This window comes from Neodiprion virginianus, chromosome 3 (assembly GCF_021901495.1).
Source record: "Neodiprion virginianus isolate iyNeoVirg1 chromosome 3, iyNeoVirg1.1, whole genome shotgun sequence".
In the NCBI taxonomy this organism is placed as follows: domain Eukaryota; kingdom Metazoa; phylum Arthropoda; class Insecta; order Hymenoptera; family Diprionidae; genus Neodiprion; species Neodiprion virginianus.
In genome coordinates, this window is record NC_060879.1 from 9849444 (window position 1) to 9865482 (window position 16039).

Here is a 16039-nt window from a genome sequence, read left to right on the forward strand (position 1 = left end):
TGCCCTAGTGAGCAAAGGGACTACCTGGCCGGCCGAAGGGTGTTTGTGATTCGAGGGTCCGCCCGAACCTCTGCTGCACTCGCCTTGCAGCAGACTTTTCGAAAATGTCGGGAGAGGGGCGGTGCGGTATTAGATTTTAACATTTTTCGATCTGGGTAAAAAATTAGAAATATCGAAAAATTGAAGGGTCGCAATATCAAATATTCAAAAACGTTAAAGCGTAACTCTGACATTTAAATGATGTAAAAAGTCGAAGTGTGGAATAAGGCGAAGCACAAGATGTGGATTTGAATCATGACGATTGTATGTTCCGGTCTTAATCATTCCGAAGACTTTATATTTTGGCATTTCTACATTTTTAAATTCCATGAAATAGATTTTCGCGGTTTAGAAAATTCTATGCTGTGAAGCTTCACCATTTTTATCCTTTAACCGAAAAATTTGCGTACATCTTCTATTCAGGGAAAAGAAGAGATTTTGTGCCATTCTTATCATGGTTATCGGACGAAAATATTTCTCAAGTCTATCGGAAATGAATTCCGACGAATCCCGTTCTCGTACGTATTGAGCGATGATGCTTTTTTATTTATTCGACTTATAGTGTTTGTTATTGTTCAGGCTTCTAATTATTGACTGGAGCATTTTCTTTCACACGATTGTCCCAAGTTTAAAACAAGTTTATCATTTTTCTTGGATTTGTTTTTCTACAAAGATTATACTCGTTTATGTATCGTTGTACAAAGCTAAAAAAATGCCGATTTTGAACACGTTGAAGAGATTTTCCACATTCTTTGTCGGCAAACGATCATTTCGAGCAATCGTCCAATCGCGAATTATTTTTACTTCTATTTACACGCTTCTGATTCCGAAAAATGTTCTTCTCATCGTTTTTCGAAATACGGACGAATTGAAAATAAATAATACTCTTGAAAAAAGGTACACTGAGAAAAAAATGTTATCGGATTTCATAAATATTAATTGATCCAAATAATCCATGCGTTTGTAAAGTCGTGAGACCACATTTATTCAGAGCGACAATTTATGTAGTTTTTAAATTACGTCCGAACACGTAACGTACTACTCTAGGGCATATAAATGTTGTGTAAATTTGCTGGGCTACATGATTCAAGATTTTTTTTTCAATACGTTATGCTATTGCTATTGATTGCCACCGAACAAGTGTAGCAGCGTCACTCCAAAATAGTTTTTGGAAAACATGGCTGGATCAAAACTATAACCCAACATATCGCTTCGGATACCCTTACGAAAAAAAACCCTTAATATGGGGGTGAATTCGTACCCTCAATTCTTTTCTTATGGGAATTCAGCAATACCTATGAATTAGGGGTACGAATTGACACCCAAGTTGAGGGTTTTTTCCGCGAAGGTATCGTTGGCAGATTCGTATGAATCTAGATTAATTTAATGCGAAGGATTCGGGTACACAAGCATTTTTGAAGCTACTTTTCAATCGAGGAAGCTTGCCGTCTACAAGTGATTGAAATTGGTACTACTTCGAATCAATCATCATTTCGATTGAAAAATGTGAAACATGCACGTCAACGTCGGGGTGACCACTGGTCAGGGAATTCTGGAAAACCTGGAAAACCTGCGAATGTCATGGAATTCTGCAATTCCCGCATAGTCAGGGAACCGTTTACCATATACTTTTTTCATACAAATACGTACCAAAGTTTTTTTAAGCTTCAGATAAATTAGATCGAATACCAATTTTCTTACCATCACCGCAAGGTTCGCTTCAAACTTTGATTATTCCTGAATATTACATTACGAACGACTGCGCATCGGCTAGCTGTGACAGTGTAACTGAAATTACAGTTAGTACTTTCGAAAAAAAAAAAAAAAAAAATTGGGTGCGTGTACTCATGTACGCGCGTGAGAAGTTATACTTCTTTGGCATCATCAAAAAACAATAAAACAAATAACGGATGTCTTACGTTATATTTAAATAATCTTTTAAATTTTTGTCACGAACTTTTTATTAAATGTTCTATTAAATTCATTTCTTTATTTTGTATATATCAAAAAACCAATAATAAATACCCAACATTGATAATTTAATAATATTTAGTATTAATTAAATTGAATAATGATATTTTAATTTATATCAATAAATAATACATACGGCTAACTAACCTCAATTATATTGGAGCACTTGAAAAAGTATTTTAGCACAATTTTTTCACTAATATTCACAAATAGTAAATAATATTAATCCAAATATTCCATTTAAATTACAACTGAATATATTTTATTACCACATATATAATTCGCACTTGTATGAAAATAAAACACGTGTTGTGACTCGAGACTTAATGAATTCGGTTGAGTAGGCAACTTCATCCAGTTAATTTTGTGTTACAGTGATGCGCGCGCATCTTGAAATTTCACTCTCATCAGTTTTTCATAACGCGCCTAAAGAAGTATAACTTCAAAAAGTAGAAATTGTATGGAAAATACCTCTTTTTTCTCAATATGTTTTAACGAATATAGTCAAATGTTCCAGGGAAAATGATAAGATTTTTGTCTGGAAAACCTGGAAAAGTCGGGGAATATCGTGATTGATATTCACTGGCTACGCTGCAGCTTAGTCAGACCGAGTGAAGTACGATCGTACACTCTTGGATATAGTGGTGAAATGGTTTACATGAATTCCAAGTATGACTCGTCGAGTCAATACATTGCTGGACCTTATTCGGGCCTTTCAATTATTCTCGCTTTAACATTGTTCCTGGAACTTCTGTGGTCGACTCCGTTTGCAAATAATGTTCCGAAGTTCATCGGCGTCACTTTATTGGGGGCCAGGTAAACCGGACGTCTGGCAGCGTGACTCGTACCCCCGGGGTGGCTCTTTCTTAAGTGCAATTCCTGCCCAGTGCAATTAAAAATTCACCACCTACCCCGGGTAGGAAAGGCGAGAATCATGTTGGGGAATTATAAGCCGCTCGATATTGTCGGGTTAATAACCGTATTTTCGTTGACATTCGAGACTTGTAACTGCATCCTTCATTGTCGGATTTGGATTATGGACTTTGCCCGGGCTCGTCTATTCGAAGAAGGACAGATTGCCGGAGTATCGAAATAATAAGCTGCGAGGGCACTAAATTCCAGACAGATATTGCTGTAAGGTTGTTAAATAAAGGCCACCGCTGCACACTTCTGGGAAAATGGAGTCATGATGGCTTTTTGGTCAATCCATAATCCTTAGCTGTAATTGAGACCAGAAAGGATTTTGCTTGTTGAAAGGAACGAAGTGAGTCTCTTCGTTGAAGGTCGGACCAGATCACCGGCTAAAACTGTGAAAACGAAATTTTTGAAAGTCGAATTTTTGAACACAGCGCTTACGGCGGTTTCAGCCTTTTTTTTAACGGAAATGCCATCACAATTATTCCGTAAAATTCGTATACCTTGACGAAGAACGAGATAATCAGCCTTAGTTTTTTTCGTTCGCGATAAATTTCGACATTCGGTTTCACACAAGTCTCGTATTCGCGGTGTCGCTTTTTCACGAGCCGCTTAACGGCTGGTGCAAAGTTTAAAGCCAGCTATCGCGCTTATTCGGCAATTGGCATAAGTGAATTGAACCAGCGTGAAATATCTACAAGCTGCGTTTCCACGTAGAAATTTTTACTTCATATTCTCGCTGATCGAATAAACAATTGATCGATGTAAACGCCCTTACTTTATTTAATTAAAACGTTTGTATGACAGTCAAACAAGTTTCAAAACTTTATTCACGAATTTTTAGCGCGTATTTAAGCCGTTGCGAAAATGTCGCCCCAAAATCTGGGACGGCTTGAGGACTTCGCATGGCAGTGTGGAGAAATAAAACCGATTGTGAACCGATTTCTTTACCCTTCCTTCCTCGAACGTTTGCTCAAGCTTACACCTCCCACTGATTCGGGAATGCATTTTGTCTCTCGTGCGGCTCAGGTAAGTCATTTATACCCTTGTATCGAGCCCTTTGACTGTGAACAACTCCAAATGACTGAAAACTGACTAATGCCAAATCCAAAACGCGAGCCCATTAAACATCGGGGGGTTGATATTCGGTTTATTGAACGACCGACGCTTAGGTGTACCTATACCGATGACTCACACTGGTGTGTTTCCAGGTTTCGGAGCGAAATTTTTCTTGGGCTTTCACTTGTAAAACTCTTTTCACATACAGCCGGAAGGAATCCTCACTAAAAGATATCTCTTATAAAACCAATTTCGAAAGTACGATCGTACTTCACTCGGTCTGATTAAGCTGCAGCGTAGCCAGTGAATATCCATCACGATATTCCCCGACTTTTTCGGGTTTTCCAGACAAAAATTTTATCATTTTCCCTGAAACATTTGACTATATTCGCTAAAACATATTGAAAAAAAATACGTATTTTCCATACAATTCCACTTTTTTTTTCTTTAAACGAAAGTACTAACTGTAATTTCAGTTACACTGTCACAGCTAGCCGATGCGCAGTCCTTTGTAATGTAATATTCAGGAATAATCAAAGTTTGAAGCGAACCTTGCGGTGATGGTAAGAAAATTGGTATTCGATCTAATTCATCTGAAGCTTAAAAAAACTTTGGTACGTATTTGTATGAAAATAGTATATGGTAAACGGTTCCCTGACTATGCGGGAATTGCAGAATTCCATGACATTTGCAGGTTTTCCAGGTTTTCCAGAATTCCCTGACCAGTGGTCACCCCGACGTTGACGTGCATGTTTCACATTTTTCAATCGAAATGATGATTGATTCGAAGTAGTACCAATTTCAATCACTTGTAGACGGCAAGCTTCCTCGATTGAAAAGTAGCTTCAAAAATGCTTGTGTACCCGAATCCTTCGCATTAAATTAATCTAGATTCATACGAATCTGCCAACGATACCTTCGCGGAAAAAACCCTCAACTTGGGTGTCAATTCGTACCCCTAATTCATAGGTATTGCTGAATTCCCATAAGAAAAGAATTGAGGGTACGAATTCACCCCCATATTAAGGGTTTTTTTTCGTAAGGGTATCCGAAGCGATATGTTGGGTTATAGTTTTGATCCAGCCATGTTTTCCAAAAACTATTTTGGAGTGACGCTGCTACACTTGTTCGGTGGCAATCAATAGCAATAGCATAACGTATTGAAAAAAAAATCTTGAATCATGTAGCCCAGCAAATTTACACAACATTTATATGCCCTAGAGTAGTACGTTACGTGTTCGGACGTAATTTAAAAACTACATAAATTGTCGCTCTGAATAAATGTGGTCTCACGACTTTACAAACGCATGGATTATTTGGATCAATTAATATTTATGAAATCCGATAACATTTTTTTCTCAGTGTACCTTTTTTCAAGAGTATTATTTATTTTCAATTCGTCCGTATTTCGAAAAACGATGAGAAGAACATTTTTCGGAATCAGAAGCGTGTAAATAGAAGTAAAAATAATTCGCGATTGGACGATTGCTCGAAATGATCGTTTGCCGACAAAGAATGTGGAAAATCTCTTCAACGTGTTCAAAATCGGCATTTTTTTAGCTTTGTACAACGATACATAAACGAGTATAATCTTTGTAGAAAAACAAATCCAAGAAAAATGATAAACTTGTTTTAAACTTGGGACAATCGTGTGAAAGAAAATGCTCCAGTCAATAATTAGAAGCCTGAACAATAACAAACACTATAAGTCGAATAAATAAAAAAGCATCATCGCTCAATACGTACGAGAACGGGATTCGTCGGAATTCATTTCCGATAGACTTGAGAAATATTTTCGTCCGATAACCATGATAAGAATGGCACAAAATCTCTTCTTTTCCCTGAATAGAAGATGTACGCAAATTTTTCGGTTAAAGGATAAAAATGGTGAAGCTTCACAGCATAGAATTTTCTAAACCGCGAAAATCTATTTCATGGAATTTAAAAATGTAGAAATGCCAAAATATAAAGTCTTCGGAATGATTAAGACCGGAACATACAATCGTCATGATTCAAATCCACATCTTGTGCTTCGCCTTATTCCACACTTCGACTTTTTACATCATTTAAATGTAAGAGTTACGCTTTAACGTTTTTGAATATTTGATATTGCGACCCTTCAATTTTTCGATATTTCTAATTTTTTACCCAGATCGAAAAATGTTAAAATCTAATACCGCACCGCCCCTCTCCCGACATTTTCGAAAAGTCTGCTGCAAGGCGAGTGCAGCAGAGGTTCGGGCGGACCCTCGAATCACAAACACCCTTCGGCCGGCCAGGTAGTCCCTTTGCTCACTAGGGCAGCACCTGATTGGTCAGCCTGAAACTGGCGGTGATAACGGTATTTCTAGCGTAGAGTATAAATATCGCACGTCTTGACCCGATGAGCATTATTCCTCAGTCAATCGCAGAGGTAGTAACACCTGTAGAGTCTGAGCTAGTCCTTGACGTTGCAAGGTATCCCGAGTCAAAGTTTCGAACGGAATCTGTTCAAGTCCAGTTGGATTTAAAGTTTGATTTGTCTAGTTGTTGATTAGGAAAAAAAAAATCGACTACGATGGCTTCGATGTCTGTTCCCGGCTGTTTCAGCAACACAACTTGCCAAAACGACGAAGAAGACGTAAGTTGAAAAGTTTTGAACTTTTTTTATTTATTCTTTTGCTAATTTGACACAGACGTTGATGTTTCAACGATATTAATAGACGTAATGGTTATTTTGAGAACTTTCGAGTGTTCGTCTTTTTCCGAATAAATGACACGATTATAACCATGTTTCTTTCCTACTTTTTTCAGAAGCCACGTCGACCGAGCGAGATCGAAATGAGGGCCAAGAAATCATCCGAGCGGCTGACGGTGCCCGATTCGTTTAAGAATAGGCGTAGAGGTAGGCTGATGACTGCACCACGACCGATCCTGAGCCGCCCATCCCCTTGGAAGAGCGCTCAATCGACTAGGACACGCTTGGGCAAACTCTGCAAAAAGCACAGTGCGGCAATGGAAGGTAAGAATCGATGTGTCGTTACAAAAAAGCGGTGTAAACGAACCAAGTTAAACGACAGTTAGATACGCGGTTCAAATCTTTAATTGAATGCTCCATACTCATCGTCTGAAGGATCTATGTTCCGGGTATTGAAATATTTGCAACGAACGTACCTTTGTATGAAGAAAAAGGTAAAAGAAAAATCAGAAATTTTGACCTCATGATTTTCGAAAAACTTGATTCTCAAATTCGGTAAATAAATTGAATTTAACGTCTCGTTTCTTTAGAAAAATCAATTTCTTGGCGGCTGACAAACGGTGTCTTATTTAAAATCGTATCATTTTGTTTTTACAGCCGGTGCGATGCCGATTTTGACAAGGATCGCACAACGGTCCCCCCGTCCGGAATTAGACATGCGTGGGGAGATCATGAAACTGTCAGCGGCTTACTCGAAGATGCACGTGAGTAAGACATGGCCGAAAATGTCACGGTCACGGAAGGTAGAGAACTTGAACCTGGTCCTTCCGCCTGTTGCTACGGAGAAACTAGACAACCTGGAGGAAGACGAGATGGTCGTTAGCACCGACAGCGTAATTCGCGTGGAGGAATCCGCTCCGGCGAAGAAGTCGATTTCGGAAGACCAGGAACCGCCCGAGGATAACGTCGACGACAACGAAGTCTCGTCGTCGGAAATTTCGAGCTTCGAAGACGCTGAGCAAATACTACCATTAGCCACATCGACTCCGAATAAATTTAATTGCCCGGTGAAAACGCAGGGCGAAAGGTGGCTGAGTGATATTGAGGAGATCCTGACCGATAGCGAAATGAAATCCGAAGAGACAGAAAAGAGGGACAATTTTCTCAAAGACGAATTGGACGCGGAGGACCTGAACCGCTTCTTCATGTCGTCAAGGAAGTCGACTGTGATGGAAAAGATAATACAAAGGCACAAGCAACGATCTCCGACCAGAAGTTTCGTGGAAGAAATAATCAAGGAACTGAAGGCGAAATGTCGTGATCCGGAGAAGGTAATGTCAAGCCACTCATCCTCGACTTCTGCGAACTTCGTGAAGAAGCTGGTGGAGGCACTGGAATGCAAGGAGGACGACGAAAAAGAGAATCGGCCCATCTCGATCACCGCCACGAGTTCGGGCAGCGCTTTCCGTTCCAGGGCTTCATGTTCGAGCAACCCACGTCCCTCTTGTAGCTTTCACAAGGCGTCGGGTTCGAGAACCAAACGTCCATCCTACAGCTACGTAGTGCAAGGGAGGGACAGAAACGGAGGGATAACGTTTACGACCTGCACCGTGGAAGGCGGTGCGATCTGGTCATCGCTACCAAAAGACAAGAAGAAGAATGGTCAAGAGCGAGGCGGAAGTTGCATCCGTTCGCCGCAGGCTGACGGGCAAGACGGCTGTGGAAGGACCTTCGATCGAAACAGGAAAGCCAGTCCCAAGAAGGTCAGGTTCCGCGACCCGCTGGTCATCGATTCAGGATTCTGTGAAGGTTCGCGAGCCGTTCCCTGAGTGAGTTCATTACTGAACGGGTTATCCTTGTACAAACAAAGACACCACGTGCACGGAAAAGGAGACTGACAACATATCAGGAAACGAAGGAAATTTGAATGACGCACCGGACACATCCGATCGCCACATGCAGCTCACGACACCTGTGTAAGTTTTTGACATGACTTAAGCGTCTCTTTCAAAGGAGCTTATCTCATCTTACGACAAATGGTACGCAAGTTATTGACTAAGACTTATGCTTGTATCGATATCTTAATTATTAAGCATTTTTCAGTTTCTCCATTTTTGTAAATTTCTTAATCCTTAGACATATTTCAAAGTTTTTCCATTTTTCTCTGACGGCAACTAGTAATTCTATCGATTGACAATAAATGTTGAAGGCCGTCAAAGTAACGTGAACGATTCGATAATAATACTAGCGATATAGTAAAATGGAAAAACAAAAAATTTTCAACAGGAAAAAAAAATTTCAGCCAATGTTTCTGTTAGAGGGATAGGTGTAACATATAGGTTTAAAACATTTAATGTTATATTTCTATGAAATTTATCATGCATTGATTAGAATGTGATGATAATTTTGAAGCGATTATAACGTAATTCATATAATGATGTGTGTATGTAATTATAAGAACTCGCTTATTTAATTTGTAACGCTCTGTAGTTATTGTAAATGATTGAATTGACAAATGAATGTCTAATACTAAAATCTGTATTTCTGATACTATTATTTCACTTCATTGATCGTTTTAAATACGGCCAGATTAGAAATTGCAAATCAGGATATTTTCGTTGATTTTATAGAATTATCCTTGCAGACTAAATCTATAATCTAAATTGTAAAATTTTATCAGTAAGTCATCAAAATGCAAGTGAATTTCTCACTTGAAATATTTGAAAAAAAATTTTCCTCGATCATTATATCAGTAATTATATTGAACAAGCATGCAACAACGTATTCTTGTTCACTTTGTTGTCACTGAACTTCGGGTCGAGATTAAAATATTCGATTTTAGAAATCTTACATTTTCTTATGAAAAGAAAAAAAACCTCAAATAGAGAACTCGGTTACCGAGTCTTATAACTAACAATGATGAACATACAAGTGTAAGTATAACTCACAGAAATTTTTCTTGGGCTTTCACTTGTAAAACTCTTTTCACATACAGCCGGAAGGAATCCTCACTAAAAGATATCTCTTATACAACCAATTTCGAAATGTCGCTCTGAGAATTCAATTTTTTCCCAATTTGAAATAACATGGAAAAGATATTAGATTTCTTTTTCTCTAAATTTGTAGAGCATTTGAATTCTATACAAAAGTATCATGTGAATTTTTACCGTCAAGTTAATATAGTACTATAGTTTAGCCACTATAAATGATGTTCAATAGAGACGACTTTTTACATTACAAAACTGACTTTTCAGCCGAGGCTTCTAATTTTTTTGACCTGTTTAAGGCAGTTCTATGGTTTTTTGAAAATCTTATGACTCATTTGAAATTTTGATATATAGAAAGTACGGTTATAAAGAAATGCTCAAATTTTTAAACCGATTCACCATCTAGTTTGTTGAATAAACGCTATCGAAAATCATTTTTCTGCGACACGTTTTCTATACCTAACCCGTGAGAGACTCTGACTTCAGTTACATAAGTCATTATAACTAGAGAACGGATCTTACCATTTGTTCGAAAAGTGAACACGATGTTCTCAAATATATAAAGATCATTCAAAACGAAAAATGAAACTGTTTGACCATCTAGTTTCGGATTAGTCGTCTTTCGACAGCAATAATTTGCACCCGACACTGAACGTGGAGGAGAGTGATTGTGACGATGTGGCAACGATGTAAGGCGGCAGCGGGCAAGATGCGCGCGAAATTTAAATCGATAGAGCCCAAGTTTTCTGTTTTTGGCAAGATAAGGGAAAGAATGTTCGTTTGTTTCTAAACGATTGACAAAGATTTATTGAAATTGTAATGAAATAATGAGACATAAACTTTTATTATAGAAAAACAAAGAACGAAAACTCAATATTTTTCGATATACTTAACAGTTTTGAGTTAAGACCTGCTTTGCAGGCGCGCTATGATCTTATCAATCATTTTTTTTATTTTGGTGACGCCTGGTTTTTTTGCAGTCGTTGCTTTGGCGATTAATTTTCGAATTGCAGTTTCTCCGCCTGTAGAGTAAACTGTTGTCAGAATTTCGAAATCGAACCCAGCGCTTGCTATTTTTTTTATTATTTCGTCCGAAACTACGCCTTTCAAATTTTGCAATGATGGTGCACAAATTTTCATCAACACTGAGTTTTTATATGGTTTACGGTGCAAACAAAAATTTTCTTCCTTGATAAGCAGATGGCACAACTGCTCTGGTATTTCTACATCAAATAATGCTTCGTGAAATTCGTCAGTTATTTTTAATTTTAAAAAATTACGCGCCAACGTCTCCAGTTTAAACATTCCATTTTTTTTTTCTTTCAGGTAAAATTTTTCGCAAAATCGCCAAGCTGTCTGAAAATCCCGCGATCTTTTGAAAATTAGCAATCATTCCATTTTCGATAATATACCGAAGCAAATGACCGGAATCGAACGAAACATTATTGGCTACAAAAATGCAAGGTTTGGACGAGAGGTCGATAAATTCTTGAAATGATTCTAAAGCATCCCGCAGTGACATCGACAGGACTTGTTTGCCGTTAAAAAACAGAAGTCCCTTTATGAACTTCAGTCCTGTAATTCTGGACGCAGTAGAATCAATAGCTTTTGATGGATTGACATACACACTAAACTTTCGATCCTTGAATTTTGCTGCAATTTGTAAAATTTCTGAATTTTTCGGTAACCCAGATGTTTCGGGATCGAAATAGATGATGTTGCAGTCATTCTTAGATGAAAAAACATCGAGTAAATTTTCAGCAGTATTTCTCAGTGGTACATTAAATTAATACTTGTAGAATTTTGAACGTCGATATCCATACCACAATTTCTCTAGTATCGTGTCCCTTCAGACTTCACCATTGATTTTCTACAAGTTTCTGTCTTTTGAGCGAGTACATTTCGACGTGCTTCACTTGAAGCCAATTTTGCCTTGACCGCACTCTTTTTTTTCTTCTGGTTCAACTTCTTAGTAAAAGATTTGGTGTATTTTCCAGGAGAAAGATTTAAATATTTTGAATTGACGTTCAAAATATACATTTCTCCTTCGTTTTTCGTGCACACGGTACTGGCTAATCTATAATCCGCTGCTTCGCTCAGACTATAACAACAGTTTTCCGGCGTTTTGTGAGCCATCATGTTGTTAAAACTTTCGTTCGGCTGACGTGAAGCGACAACCAAAAATTTAGCAGCGTTGGCCGCATATTTCTTGAATATTTCCGACAATTTTGCTTACAGTTGTACGTTTTGTAGCACTATTTTGTGCGGCTCTTTGCACCACGTTCCGCAATTTTCGTGGCGACCGAAGAAATGCTCGGGAATATTGCGAAGACTTTTGGCAAAGTTGGCGCTGTCCCCTTTATTTTGAACTAAAGCGTGAGAGAAACATTTCTTAAAATGGGGGATAACTTCCTTATCCCTCATTTCTTTAGAATTTTTTCTCAAATCGTATCATGCGCTCATAAAATTTTTCCTCAGATGATTTGCATCTGTTAATTTTTGAACTAACTCAGGACTGCCTTGTCGTACTGCAGCGATTGTTGAACTGTCTTCGTCACCGATAAGCACTTTGACGTTTAATCCAGTTTCTTTGAGGATCGTACAGTCATTGACCAGAGTTGCTCCTACATCAGGCTCCATCGCCTTAGCACTACCAGAAAAGTTTTGTCGGTAATCATGATCGGATTTATCATGACCAGCGGTGCAACGTCTGCATTTCTTATTACGCGCTGCAAAATCTAAAACTTTGCCACTTAGGGATCCGGTTATGGTACCATAACCATTTAAGCTATTGTAGCTCCGTCCGTTGCCGCGTTTGCTCCAACCCATATCATATGACACGATGATGTTGACGATATTCCCAACGACTGCATCAAACGTTTTTCTTCTCTCCAAGGCGTCCTCTGTACCTTCAGGGTGCTGAACGTCGACACTAGTTAAAGCTCTCAGAGACTCCATGAAAGGGAAGATCTCTTGGACTACGTCTTTCGGCCTGATTACGGTAGAGAAAAAAAAAGAAAGAGAAAATCTGTAGGATGCTAGAAAAACTACAAAACTCAAAAATTGTCAAATGTTCCCGTTTATTTGTCAACATCCACCACAATTGATAAAAATACAAGTATTTGGTGAAAAACGTCTGTAGGTGAAAAACCAGATAAAAATCGTATTATACAATTATTCATAGACAAAATTCCTATAAAAATAGCTGTAAAATGCTATAAAAATCTAATAACTAATTTATAATATAAATCCTATTGTTGCAGCTCTGGCTTCCCATTAATTAGTGTCGAAGTACTCTATAGTTTCCCAAATTAGAAGAAATCATAGTCAAGAGTAATGATAGCGAAATTTTGCACTGCGAGGGAAATTAAAAAATTTACTATAGCGTTGTGGGAGATAATTAACTTTGATCCACCGTCGAGTATTCTTTTTGGATACAAACATTTCCTGTTTCAGAATTTTTTTAAAAAAATTGTTGTGAATACAGAGTAAACTATCTACGGCCATCTAACCGCAGTAGAAAATTTTGTAATTTCTCATCTCCCCCAGTATCTAGTTTCATGATTATCACTCATTCTGCGAAGAATGTCTTCTCGATATTTACTCACCGTAGCCAATGCTTTTGTTGAAAAGCTTTACTACGCTTAGGAAAAAAATATGAAACTTACATCTCCTGACATAACTTGTCGACATTAGCTATCACTAATTGTTTTTCATCCTCCGCAGCTTTCCGACATGAGTCTTTTACAGCAGCTTCTATAGCTGGCCCGATTTCCCGTTCATATCTCTTGTACAGGTTTGCTGATATCGGAGGAACATTCAAACAGGCCAATAGCTTGTTCAAAGCGGTTTCCCCAATGCCGGAGTGAACAGCGCCTAAAAAAATATTTGAGATATTTAGGTTCTACCGGTTCTACTTGACTTATTTTGAATGATCAAATAGCATCCTATAATTTATAAGAATTATTTTCACCAACACAGCTTTCGTATTGACGTCGGCTCGATTTTTATTTTCTCCTGTGCCATGCATTTTTCTGGTGTGCACTTGTGTCATCGTTGAACACTCTTCGCAGGGAATATTTAATATACAGTTCAGACCCATTCGCGATTCCTCTACCGTATTCCTCAAGAAAATATGTTTTTTGCATTTGATACATTCCAGATGGTCCGAAAGATATTGTAGGTCAACAATACGCCTAACCGTCAAACGTAAATTTGAGGTTAGAGGGCATCCATAAATTACGTAAGGTTTTTTTTTAATTTTCTGTCCCTCCCATCCCCCCTGGTGAGATGTCGTGAGTTTTGACTCAATCCCCACCCCCTTCCCTCAATCTCACGTGAGATTTTTCAAAATGTGGGTTTCTTACGTAAACACGTTAAATTGTTATTGTAAAAAAAAACAAAATTTGCTTCGTGCTTTTATTTACGACTAGTTAAGACTAGTAATCAATATTGCTGAGAGTTTGATTATAAATGTAATAAAAATTTAACAATAGAATACTTGAATCGTAACTACTGTGATTAAAAAAAGAATATCTACTCTAATTCAGTCCATGGAGAATCATGCGCGGTCTCAAGAGAGAGTATTGAAACCAACATGTCCATATGATTTTCCGTAAAATCATCTGCTCCTTCAACTTCGTTACGATATAACCACTCTGAGCCGTTGGCGCTTGCGCACAGTAACTCATTAGCTCGTCTTGTGACAATCCGTGAGGGTCGTACTTTGCGGAACATACGCGCTTGCTTAGCTGGAGCAATGTGGGCTGCTCGCCTGTGCTCTGCAGCTCTTGTGCTAGATGCAAAGTAAATACCGCATGTACTGCAGCATCTTTTCTCTAAATCATCTCGGACACTTGGGCAATAGAGATCATAAGGCGTGCTGATGAAGGCATTCAGCGGTTGAATCGGTAGGCAGTGGTGTATTAGAAATGGAGCAAATGACTTTTCGTCGTGCTCTTTAAAGTCTGGAATTGTCAAATGGCCATCAACCTGAGTGATAGGGTATGGAGGTGGCAGAAAACGGTCGTAAAGAATCATATGCAGATCACTCCGGCGTGGGTTGCAGCACTTATGGTCATCGCATTTCACAACCTAAAATTAATTATAAACAATTTCCCTTCGTAACTCTTGATAAAAAATTTTTGATATTCGTACTCGTTAAAAAATTAAAAAAAAAAAAAATAAAATACACACGCATAAAAATTTGATGTGAACCAACTGCAATGTACCTGGAGTAAATATTGGCTCTCTCTAACGTGCTCAGTGTACCATTCCTCGGCTGGCAGGTCTGGAACGCTGGAAGTGTCATTATTCGGGTCTATCTATATATTTAGCGACTACTCCGTGTCCGTCAATGCACACTGCAGACCATATTTCAGCCAAAATATCCCCTGCCTTTTTGAAATTATCCTTTCCGAGACTTTCTTCTAATGTTCTGCCGCTGGAGTCAAGATGTGTCCCAAAAAAGTCATGCGAAAGAACAACGCTTGTTAGTTCTCGACTGAGTGGAGCCTGCGTCTCTCTACTCTGTTGAATGCGCTTGTTCGCTCTTTGAGAGCTCGTAGTTCGACCGAACCGCGTGGAAGTCGCTTGAAATCAAAGATGAGTTGTGGTGTTGAGTTTATTTTATACTTATAATTTATTTTATTTACATATGTACATTTATTGGAATGGTTGCCAAGTAATACATGGGGTAGTTTTAGTGGTAATACAATGTGGTGGAGGCTTCAGTGCAGATGTCGGTCGTCTAAGGGGTTCGGTTACAGTCCTGGGTGGAGGAGTGTATCGGCTCTCTGGTTTAAGCGTGCTCGGCGTACATCCCATAAGGAAAGAAGTACGGCTGGTGGTCTCGTCAGTGGTCGTGAGGGAACGTCTATCCGATGTAGAGTCCAAGGGACAGGCGGGTTGGATGCAGTTGTTCTTTGGTGTTCACTGGCCGAAGCCAGATAAAAAGAGTCCGTTATACAATGTCGTGTAGTCAGGTCTGTCGTGAAGTCAGTCAGCTGTCGCAGAGTCAGTCACAGTCGTTGTAGCGTCGATGGGCTGGAGCGGCGTCGTTGAAGCGTCAGAGTCAGTTGGGTGCGTCAGAAGCGTTGAACCCGAAGTGTCCTGCCGATCGGTCTGATCGGCCGTCTCTTATTCCAGCCTCGGTGGATCTTTGATAGCGGGAGACTACGTTCGGTGATTACGCAACGCGCTCAGCTGCGTGGGTGGCGTGAGCGGCGTGCGTGACGTCACACTCTCTTCTGGGTCGCGTGATTAGAAAGTGTGCGAGGCTGGTTGCCTCGCGTGAGTTGGAAGGCGCGCGACCAACGAGTTGAGTTCACAACGTTGTTGTGAACAGCGCTCCTGCCAGGGGCATTAGTCACAAGAAAATACTGCGTCTAAA